Below are 12,623 nucleotides of genomic sequence, written 5' to 3'. Positions count from 1 at the left end.
TATTTTTTTGTTGTCAATGTCTATTTAAATATAAGCCCGTGACTCGTTTTTGACAGAGAAATGATCTAATTTTGATGTTGTATAGGTTAAGCTAAGCTTCACCATACTATCGATGACGTATTTGAGAATTTGTCTGTGTGTTTTTTCTTATCATGGATACAGATAGTATATATCATTAAATTCAATGTAAATTTTTTCACTTCTATAGACTAAGAATGGATCGATATTCACGGTTTAATGTTGTTAAGTGGTGGAGGATACATTATGAGTACCAGGCAAAATGACTCGAATTTGATGCTGGTATATCATGTAATTGGGTCGGATAAACGGGACAGCCGAAATCAAAACAATTGAAATTAACAAACAATTGGGCATATATATTGTCCGACGGATCTAACGGTTGGCCTAGTCTGTTTCATGTGGACACCATATGGCCGATTCAGACATACATATATGGGGCACATCAAACCGACCAACCCATTTTTTTTAAATTTAAATACAATAGTGTATGACGTCATTTTGGTTTAATTTATTAATCCGTTAACCTCAACTCTGTCACTAAGTTTAGAATTTATTTATTAAAATGTTTTTTCAGTTTTAAGGAAATCACCTTGTGAAAAGTCTCATTTTTTAAATTTTACTGAAATTTTTAACTTTTGTTTCGAATCAAAGATTTATAACTAAATCTGTGATTCAAACCATTCTTCTTAGATTTTAGGTCGTTCATTTTTTATTTGAATCAAACCGTTTTCAACTGAACCCGTGATCCAAATTATTTATCTGAGGCTCGGGACTGTTCAATTTGACCCGAATCATTTTTTGAACTTGTTCTGAATAAAAAACTCAAAAGTCACATTCAGACTCATTTCTATTCAATTTTCACTTTTTCAAAACTCATTCGTTACAACCCTTAATGTGAGAAAATTTTCAAACGTCATCATCAATCATCTCTATCCATTATCATAATCATCTATCATCTCTATTCATCACCATCATCAACTTCACAATGGCATATGAGTTTGGTTTCAAAGGAAGATTTGAAAGACAGAAGTACAAGAAATCAACTTCTACTTCCATTAATTATGAACCTCTAGTTCCAATTCTAAAGAGGTCAAGAACAAAAATTCAAGGCAGTAAACCATTTGTGGATGGGGTTTTGAGCAAGAAGGTCAAAAAGATCATTTATTGTTGGTTCCTCTTCTTTGCCACTTTTCGTGTCCAATTGTGAGAGGGTCCGAAAAACGCTCATGAAGGAGGGATGATATTGGGTGATCTAAGAGAAATTTTCCTTACCTTTTATTTCCTTCATTATCTTAATTTCTTTTTAATGCCATATAAGAAAAAAATAATTAAACCAAAAGTAAATCAAATCTAATTACCTAGTTAATCCTAATTAAATACACTAATTATTTTGATTAAAAAAATAAAAATAAAAGGATCAAACATGGATAAAAATATAAACTTAATGCACCAAAATAAACAACGCGGAATAAATTTTTCAAAAACATACATGTTTTGATCAAATTTTAAAATAAAAAAATTACCGGTTAAACAGGCTCAAGTTAATCAAAAACACGACTGAAAAAGTAGTCGAAAATTTAAAACGAATACGTCAAGTTAAACTACGTGAACCGTAAATTAAAAAAACTGACGTCTGCAAGCTCAATTTGAAATTTCCGCCCGTTAATTCGACATACAATTGAGAAACATTTCGACTGATCTGTCTGTAGATCTGAAAATTTATTCTAGTTGATATTTTAAGCGTTATGAGGAATAAAATGTATGTTGTGATGAGTATATAATGCAGATGTCTTGTGACTGCATTGAATTACTTATCGAATAATCGTGAATAGATAACCAGATGCAAATGAATTTCTCTTGGACCATTTGCTTTTGGTTCCTAATTACAATTAAAACTCAATAGAGATTCAGATGACGACAATACTCTTGATTGTTACCCTCTAGACCTCTGAAACATGATGAAAATGGAATGAACAATGCATTGAGATTGAGAAAACAAACCATGTGGTTTCTCAACCAACAAATGACTGAATGAATGTCATCTAGACCGGATAAAATGACAGAACTCCTGAATTTTCATCTAAACCCTGATATATGTTTTTAACTGATGTAACACATGATAAAATAAAATGATTAAGCTATGCTGATTCAGGTGGAAAAAAATCGGGGTAAAATTCAGGATATGACACTAACATGTAACATTTTTTTAGTTAAGGGGATTGAAGCGAAACATTAAATTAAGTTAAGGGGATAAAAGATGCATTAAAACTTTATTCTATTCTTTTTTTATTTTCAAAGAAAGAAAACAGCAATAATCAAAGATGCCATCAAAAATTGCAACAACAGCTTGTTCAATATGACCATTAGCCCAAATTAAAGGGGCAACGACCACAATACTCCAAACAACTGCAATAAAGATAACATCTGCAATAAGGCCAATTTAAAAACATACTTTTTATTATCGAAGTGACATTAAAACTTGTATTTTTCTTTATCTCTCTGCATGCAAGGCTTTTTCAAAATTATCATTTAAATAACAAAACAACCAAAAAAGGATTTGACAAATCTCAATTATTTCATTCATAAAATGTACATGTATATGCTTGTAATTCTTTAGTGCTAGGTTAGGTGATAGAGTATCAGACGATAATGAAATCATTTTACTAATCTTAATTACTTCATGTATTTGGTGTTTCTTGTTCATTTTTTATGGTGTAGGAGGTGATAGAGTTGTGGTACCAACAATATATGATGAAGTTGGAGGAGTAAAAGGTGGGGAAGATTCCATATATGATTCAAAACAAGAATGAAATATTATCGTAGGTTTTTGTGTTGTTATATGTTATGGATTTGGGGCATTAGAGGCAACACCATGTTTATTTTGATCTTACATTTTTCTAGCCATATGACCTAGTTTTTCATAATTGAACAAAAGAAAAAAATTGTGTCATTTCTGTATGGTGGTGGTTTTTTTTAAAGGAATAATGAAATGCATTAATTGAAATAGGTCTCAAAGGCTTTTATTACATCCTTGTTGGCCTTAGCCAATCACAATAGGTTATTAATTATAGTGGTGATTGTTGTTTAGAAATTGGGATGATTGGAGTCCTTGAAGGATTTTCATTCTTAATTTTGTTCACAACATTGTATTTTTATTCTTTAATGATTTTTCAAAAGACTTCAAAACCGCACCAAATTTGTTTTTGTTCTTTAAAACAAACAATGCATTTTCTTTTTGATATTGTCTATGAGATTCTTCTTCAATTTAATGGTGAGTAATCAGACTCTCGATTGAAAATTCTTGTTTTATAGTGAATAGAAATTTTTTAAATTCTTTTAAACCAATTGGAAGCTTTTTTTAAGCAAATTGAGATTGTTCATATAAAGACATACCTTTAGTAACGATCTTGTGAGAAATCTTTTGGGGTTCGTCACATTGAGCCTACATGAACCTTTCATACATACAACGTATACTCAGGTCCTGCCTTGCTTGACTCAAAAGGGATTGGTAGAGATTAAACCTTTAGCACCTCTGCATCATCCCCCTCCTCGTGGTTATGATGCTAATGTCAGATGTGACTTTCATGCTGGATCGCCCAAGCATACCACTGAGAAATGTTTGGCTCTCACACTCAAAGTACAAGACTTGTTGGATCGTAAGATTATATCTTTTACTCCAGAGGGCCTAAATGTATATTCCGAAAAAAATAAGGTTAGCTTCTGCTTGGTTTTGGGACTTGTAGTTCATTATGGTTTTTTATGGGTTCTTTGTGATCCCCAAAGGAAGAAACAAATAGATTGTTTCATAAAGAAGATTGAAAATAATAACCATCCTTACTAGAAATATAGAATTCGATTGTTGCTATCACTGGAATCTATATTGAATCCAAAAAAACAATAGTGAATCCATTTTGTTCTTATACACAGCTCTATTGTGTAGTTTTCCCCTATAGTTTTATCTCAATTGTGTATGTTTTTTTGTCAATGTCTATTTAAACATAAGCCTGTGACTCGTTTTAGATAGAGAAATGATCTAATTTTGACGTTGTGTAGGCTAAGTTAAGCTTCACCATACTATCTGTGGCTTATTTGAGAATTTGTCTAAGTGTCTTTTCTTATCACGGATACAGATAGTATATATCATTAAACTTAATGTAAATTTTGTCACTTCCATGGACTAAGAATGAGTCGATATTCACTGTTCAATTTTGTTAAGTGATGGAGGATACATTATGACTACCTGGAAAAATGACTTGAATCTGATGTTGGTATACCATGTAATAGGGTCAGATAAACGGGACATCCAAAACCAAAACAATTGAAAAAAAAATCAATTTGGCCAACTTAGTCTGATAGATCCGGCTGTTGGCCTAGTCCGTTTCCTGTGGATACCATAGGGTCGATTCAGACATATGGGGCACATCAAACCGACCAACCCATTTATTTTTTTTAAGAAATTTAAATATATTATTATATGATGTTACTTTGGCTTAATTTATTAATCTGTTAACCTCAACTCTTTCACTAAGTTTAGAATTCATTCAGTTTAGAATTCATTTATTAAAAAACTTCTTCAGCTTTAAGTGAATCACCATGTGAAAAGTCTCATTTTTCAAATTTTACTAAAATTTTTAACTTTTATTTTAAATCAAAGATTTATAACTAAATATGTGATTCAAATCATTCTTCTTAGACTTGAGGTCATTCATTTTTTATTCGAATCAAGCTCTTTTCAGTTGAACCCGTGATTCGAATCATTTATCTGAGGCTCAGGATTGTTCAATTTGATTCAGATCATTTTTTGAACTTGATCTGAATAAAAGACTCAAAAGTCACGTTCAGACTCATTTTATTCAATTTTCACTTTTTCAAAACTCATTCCATCATTCATTCTCTTTTAACCGTTACAAACTCTAATGTGAGAAAAAATTTAGACATCATCATCAATCATCTATATCCATCATCATCATCATCATCATTTATCATCTCTATTCATCACCACCATCAAGTTCACAATGGCATATGAGCTTGGATCCAAAGGAAGATTTGAAAGGCATAAGTACAAGAAACTAACTTCTACTTCCATTGATTATGAACCTCTGGTTCCAATTCCAAAGAGGTCAAGAACAAAGGTTCAAGGTGGTAAACCATTCGTGGATATGGTTTTGAGCAAGAAGGCCAAAATATCATCTGTTGCAGGTTCCTGTTCTTTGCCACTTTTCGTGTCCAATTGTAAGAGGGTCCGAAAATCTCACATGAGGGAGGGAGGTTATTGGGTGATCTGAATGATATTTTTCTTACCTTTTATTTCCTTCATTCACTTAATTTCTTTTTAATGCCATATAAGAAAAATAAATTAAACTAAAAATAAATTAAATCTAATTACCAAGTTAATCCTAATTAAATACACTAATTAATAAAATAAAAATAAAAGGATCAAACATGGATAAAAATCAGGCACAAAATTGTTCGAAAAAATAAATCGAATGCACCAAAATGAACAACGTGAAATAAATTTCTCGAAAACATTCAAGTTTTATCCAAATTTTGAAATAAAAAATGACCGGTTAAACGGGCTCAGGCTGATCAAAAATACGATCGAAAAAGTAGTCGAAAAATTAAAACGAGTACGTCAGGTTAAACTAAGTGAACCGTAGATTAAGAAAACTGACGTCCGCAAGCTCGATTTTGAAATTTTTCTCCCGTTAATTCGACGTACAGTTGAGAAACGATTCAACCGATCTCTCTGTAGAACTGAAAAATTATTTTGGTGAATATTTTAAGCGTTATGCGGGATAAAATGTATGATAAGTTAAGTATATAATGTGGATGTCTTGTGAATGTATTGAATTATTTATCGAATAATCGTGAATAGACAATCAGATGAAAATGAGTCGCTCTTAGACCATTTGCTTATGGTTCCTAATTACCATTAAAATTTTACAGAGATTCAGATGACGATGATACTCTTGATTGTTACCCTTGGACCTCTGAAACATGATGAAAATGGAATGAGCGATGCATTGAGATTGAGAAGACAAACCTTTTGGCTTCTCAACCAACAAATGACTGAATGAATATCATCAAGATCAGATAAAATAGCAGAACTCCTGACTTTTCATCTAAATCCTGATGAATGCTTTTAACTGATGTGATTCATGATAAAATGAAACAATTATGCTATGCTAATTCAGGTGGGAAAAATTTAGGGTAAAATTTAGGGTATGACACTAACATGTAACGTTTTTTAGTTAAGGGGATTGAAGCGAAATATTAAATTAAGTTAAGGGGATAAAAGTTGCATTCAACCTTTATTCTATTATTTTTTATTTTCAAAAAAAGAAAGCAATAATAATAATATCAAAATGTCATCAAGAATTGCAACAACAACTTGTTCAGCATGACATTAGCCCAAATCAAAGGTGCAACGACCGTAATACTCCAAACAACTACAGTAAAGATAATGTTGAATTGTAATTCCTTGTGTCGAAGTAGGTTGTTCGACGGAAGCAAGGGTGTGTCGAAGTGTCAAAGTCACTACTGAGAAAATTCTCTTTTAGTGACCGAATCAGTGACTGAAAAGTTTTGGTCACGCCGGCCACTGAATTAGCCACTGATTTTTACATCATGTTAGTAAAATTTTAAAAGTCACTAAATCGATCACTAAATAAAATTAGTCACCGAATTAGCAACTAAAATTTTGTGACCATAATATTCAATCACAAAGAAACATCTTTTTATAAAATTTATTTATTTGAAAAATTTAGTGACCAAAATTTTGGTCACTAGCCATTTTTTTCTTTTATAAATTACTCTCTTTCAATTTTACGCTTTCTTTTTTTGAATATTTTACATTTCTAAAATTTATTTTTTATTCAAATTTTTAATTTTAATATTTTAAAAAATAAATTATATATTTATATAAAAAATTGATAGAATAAATATTTAAATTTTACTAAAAAAAATATTTTAATAATAATAATTAAAATATCAATTTTGTTAATAATATGTATGGTAGTCCATGTATATGTTTGAAAAATGTTATCATGTGTCAGAGCGATACAAGTGCTAATGTATCTAATTGTGGAGCGAAGTATCTGAGTTTGATCCTCCATAGATGCGTATTTTGATTTATTTTACATTTTTTAACATATTAAAAACGGTCACAATATTGGTCTCTAAAATTCGGTCACTGAATAAGTCGCTAAAGGTTAGCGACTAGCACTTTTCAAACCGAAAATTGGAAGTCATTTTATTGGTCGATAAACGTAATAGTGGTCGATTTTTAAGCTTTTTCGGTCACTAGATGCGAAATTTTTAGAAGTGAGTATTAAGGAGTTAGCCTCAACGCGGATTTTTTACTTAGGCTCTATTTTATAGAGTTAGCAGAATTATGTATTTTGGACTTTATCTGAGGAGCAAGCAAACCAAACTCTATAAATAGGGAGTAACCCCTATCATTGTAAATAACACATACTTGCAATTGCAAAGAATAAAAATTCTCAATTTGAGAGCAGAGAGAAACTATGCAGGAATTTCTTCTTCTTCTTCCTTATTCAAAAATCCTAATTTCTATTTCTTCCCAGTTCAATTTTGTTTCTTTTCATTACCATTGTAAACCGAAATATTGCAACCAAGGTTGGTTGATTCACTCAACGGGAGAGTGAATAACAAGAGGAGTAATCAATCAGAAAGATTGATTCTTGTTCATCAAAATTCGGTTCGGAATTTTCCATAAGTTTTGGTGAATTTCTTGAAGGGAAATTGGTGAATTTCCAACATCTAGTATCTAGAGCATTGGTTGAATGATTCATGGAAAGCGAAACACGATGGTGATGAATCATCCGGACGTGCATTTTCTGGCGTGTCTTCCAATTCTGAAGAATCAGAATTATGAGATATGGTGTAAGCAGATGAATGTTGTCTTTTTCTATCAAGATCTTTGGGATCTTGTGAAGGAGCGAGCGACACCACTTGTAGCAAATATGGCGAATGAAGAAAAGGCTGCAAATAAAGAATTGAAGAAGAAGGATTATAAAGCTCTCTTTATAATCCATTAATATGTTGATGCAGACAATTTCGAAAATGTTAGTGATGTTGAATCAACGAAAGAAGCATGGGAAATTCTGGAAAAATCGTTTGGAGGCGCAGAAAATGTGAGAGAATTGAGGTTACAAACTCACAAAAGAACGTATGAATTGCTTCGGATGGAAGACAATGAAAGCATAATTGAATTTTTCACTAGGGTTATAAACTGGTGAATCAAATCAAAGTATATGGAGAAATGTTAACATCAAGATCAGTTGTTTCAAAGATCTTAAGGTCATTGGCTCCAAAGTTTGACCACGTGGTAGTAGCCATAGAAGAGTCGAAAGATTTGTCAACATTGACAAAGGAATAGCTTCAAGGGACGCTTGAATCTCATGAACAAAGAATGGCTGAAAGAGTTGTAGATAAGTCGAAAAGTGATATGGTTTTGCAAGTGCAATCAGCAAGAGAAAAGAAAGGCAAATGGAAGTGGTTCGTCAATAAAGGTATAGGAGGCTACAACAATTCAAATGGTCAAAATCAGCAAGAAGGAGGCTGGTTGAATCAAAGAAAGCCCTCATAACCAAAGCAACCAAAAGTCACATTCAGTGTTTCAACTGTTAGAAGTATAGTCACTACTCTAGTGATTGTCCTGAAAAACAAAAGAATCAAGATAATGATGCAAAGTTTTCAAAGCATGAAGAAGAAGAGATGTTTCTGATGGTCACAACAAGATATGAAGAAATATTCCAAGACCAATGGTACTTGGACTCAAGATGCTCATCACACATGAATGGTAGGAAGGATTGGTTTATCAATATGAAACCTTCAATGAAAAACATGGTAAATTTTGCAAATGATAATACTCTAACAACTGAAGGTATTGGTGATGTTCTGATTATGAGGAAATATGGCAAGAGGTCAGTAATTTCCAATGTATTGTACACACCAGGCATGAAAAGTAATTTGCTCAGCATATGGCAGTTGGTAAAAAGAACTACAAAGTGTCGATTGAAGACAAGATGATGAGAGTTCTCGACTCAAGTGGAAAGTTAATCTTGAAGGCGCATATGTCTCATAATAGAACCTTCAGGATTGAACTAAATATGATGGAGCACAAGTTCCTAGAAACTGCTACTAGCAGGGATGAATGGATATGCCACTATAGACTTGGCTATCTCAACTTCAAAGACATCAGAGATCTGAAGAGAAGAAATATGGTTTAAAGGTTACCAGAAATTGACATTCAAAAAATGAAGTATGTGAGGAATGTGTGTAGGCGAAACATCATAAGAATAGCTTCAACAAGGGTACAAGAAGCAAGTCGAAGGCAATCCTTGAAGTCATATACTCTGATGTGTGTGGTCCTATCCAGGTGGATTCGATTGGAGGTAACAGATGCTTTGTCACATTCATAGATGATTTCAGTAGAAAACGATGGACTTACCTGATCAAGAAGAAAAGTGATGTGATCGAGGTATTTTCCAAGTTTAAATCTATGGTTGAAAGACAAAGTGGTCGAAAGCTCAAAATTTTAAGGACTGATGGTGGTGGATAATTTTTTTCTCACATTTGATATCCTATTAGGATCATTTGACTCGACTTATCATCAAGTTTTCTTTCTCACATAACATGTCGAAATCTTGATGAATTTCAATTATGAGGATATATAGCACATAGACATGTGCCAGATCAGTTGAGAAGAAAACTTGATGACAAGTCGAGTCAAATGATACTAATAGAATATCATTTGACTGAAGGTTACAAGTTGTTCGACACAGTGAACAAGCAAGTAGTGTTCAGCAGGGACGTGATTATAGATGAGCTTAAGGAATGGAATTAGACTAAAAATATTGAGAAGGATTCAGTGAGAATCTTACGTGTAGAACCAACAAGTGAATTTGAAAGAGACTTTCGACAAGAAGAAGTCAGAGGTCAAGCAGGCCTCAAAGGACAAGATACATGCCTGCAAGTTTGCAAGAATGTGTGATTACATCATATGATGTGGTCGATGATGAAGGTGAGCTGGTATACTATGCTTTCTATGCAAATGTTGAACTAGTCAATGAAGTTAAAAAATTCAAGGATTCAAAATGAGTGAAAGAAATGAATGAGGAACTGGAGTCCATCGAAGTCGACAACACTTGGTCACTAGTCGAATTACCTCAAGGCAAGAAGGAAATTAATATGAAGTGGGTATACAAGGTGAAGTTGAATCCCAAAGGTGAAGTAACTCGAAACAAGGCAAGGCTTGTGGCAAAAAGATTTCTTCAGAAGGAAGGAATCGACTTCGATGAAGTTTTTACACCTGTTGCTAGGATCGAAACAATCAGGTTGGTTATTGGTCTAGCAGACATGAGCAATTGGCACATATGTAAGATGGATGTGAAATATGCATTCCTGAATGAACCTTGAGATGAAGAAGTTTATGTTACAAAACCAGTTAGGTTTGTGAAACATGGTGAAGAAAGAAAGGTATACAGGTTGCATAAAGCCTTGTATGGACTTAAGCAAACTCCAAGAGCTTGGAAAAAGAAGATAAACAATTTCCTAAGGGAGAATGAATTTGTGTAGTGCATAACTGATCATGGAGTATATGTAAGAAGAAGAAATATTGAGTTTCTTATACTATGTCTCTATATCGATGGCCTGTTGATAACATGAAGTTGCAAGAAAGAGATCTAAGATATCAAACATGACCTAAGTGAGGAGTTTGAAATGTCACACTTGGGTAATCTTTATATTTCCTTGGCATCGAATTCTACAAGAGTAGTAGAGGCTTGATGATGCACCAAAGAATATAAATAGGTGAAATACTCAAGAGATTTGAGATGCAAGATTGTAACCCAACTTCGACTCCAGTTGAGTCCAAATTGCAATTGTTGAAAGACACAAATAAAGATGATGTTTATCCAATGCAATACAGAAGACTCATTAGATCACTTTGTTACCTTTGTCACACAAGGTCTGATCTAGCATACAATTTAGGTATGGTGAGTAGATTCATGGAGAATCCAAAGGTATCACACCTAACAACGACAAAGAGGATACTAAGTTATCTGAAAGGAACTTTCGACTATGGCATTTTGTTTCCTGCAGCCGATAAAGGAAAATAATGCAAGTTATTGGGATACAGGGAAGTGATGCTAAGGATAGAAAACCCACATTTGGTTATATGCTTATGCTAGATGGTGCACCAATTGCTTGGAGTTCGAGAAAAGAACCGGTAGTAGCATTGTCTTTGTGTGAAGCAAAGTACATAGATGTTTCTCTTTGTGCATGTCAAGCAACTTGGATGGTGAATTTGGTCAAAGAGATTACAAGGAAGAATCATGGATAGATTACCATGAAGAACGACATCATGTCTACCATTAATCTGGCGAAGAATCCGATAGCGCATGGAAATTAGGTTCCATTATCTTCGAGAGCAAGTAGCTTAAGAGAAGATGAACTTGGAATATTGTAGAATTGAGAATCAGATTGCAGATATTATGACGAAAGAAGTGCAGGTCGAAGTTTAAGAAGTTAAGGTCTATGATGAATATAGATAACTTAGACACAACGAATAAGGTAGTGTGTTGAATTTTAATTCCTTGTGTCGAAGCAGGTTGCTCGACAGAAGCAAGGATGTGTCGAAACACCTAGGTGTCAAAGTGTTAAGGAGTTAGCCTTAACATGAATTTTTTACTTAGGTCCAATTTTATAGTGTTAGCAGAATTAGGTATTTTGGGTTTTGCTTGAGGAGCAAGCAAACCAAACTCTATAAAGTAACCATTATCATTGTAAATAACACATACTTGCAGTTGCAAAGAATAAAAATTCTCAGTTTTAGAGGAGAGAGAAACTCTGCAGAAATTTATTCTTCTTCTTCTTCCTTATTCGAAAACCCTAATCTCCTATTCTTCCCAATTCAATTTTTTTTCTTTTCATTACCATTGTAAACTGAAATCTTTCAACCGAGGTTGGTTGATTCACTCGACTGAAAAATGAAAAATAAGAGGAGTGATAAATCAGAAAGATGATTCTTGTTCATCAAGATTTGATTCGGAAATATCCATAGGTTTTGGTGAATTTTTTAAAGAGAAATTGGTGAATTTCTAACATATAGCATCTACAATAGGGCCAATTTAAAAATATACTTTTTACTAACGAAGTGACATTAAAACTTTCATTTTCCTTTATCTCTCCGCATGCAAGGCTTTTTCAAAATTCTCATTTAAATAACAAAACAACCACATAAGCATTTGACAAATCTCAATAATTTCATTCATAAAATGTATATGTATATTCTTGTAATTCTCATCAAAGGTATATGTATATGCTTGTAATTCTTTAATGCTAGATTGATGACACTGAAACTCACCGTATTTTCGACTCCGATTTCACATGCATTTTAGTAGTTTTATTGTCATTTTGCTGTGTTATTACTATGTTTCCCTTTGTTTTCAGGTTTTTACTTTAATCGGAGCCCCGATCGAGAAAATGAGTGAAAAAGAGCTAAAAATCCTAAAATTCAGCATTTTGTACTTGTGGTTCCCATTATGGCTGGCGCCATAGACCCTGCCATGACGTGT

This window comes from Lathyrus oleraceus, chromosome 2, assembly GCF_024323335.1.
Source record: "Lathyrus oleraceus cultivar Zhongwan6 chromosome 2, CAAS_Psat_ZW6_1.0, whole genome shotgun sequence".
NCBI classification, from domain to species: domain Eukaryota; kingdom Viridiplantae; phylum Streptophyta; class Magnoliopsida; order Fabales; family Fabaceae; genus Lathyrus; species Lathyrus oleraceus.
Note: the sequence above shows the minus strand (reverse complement) of the source record.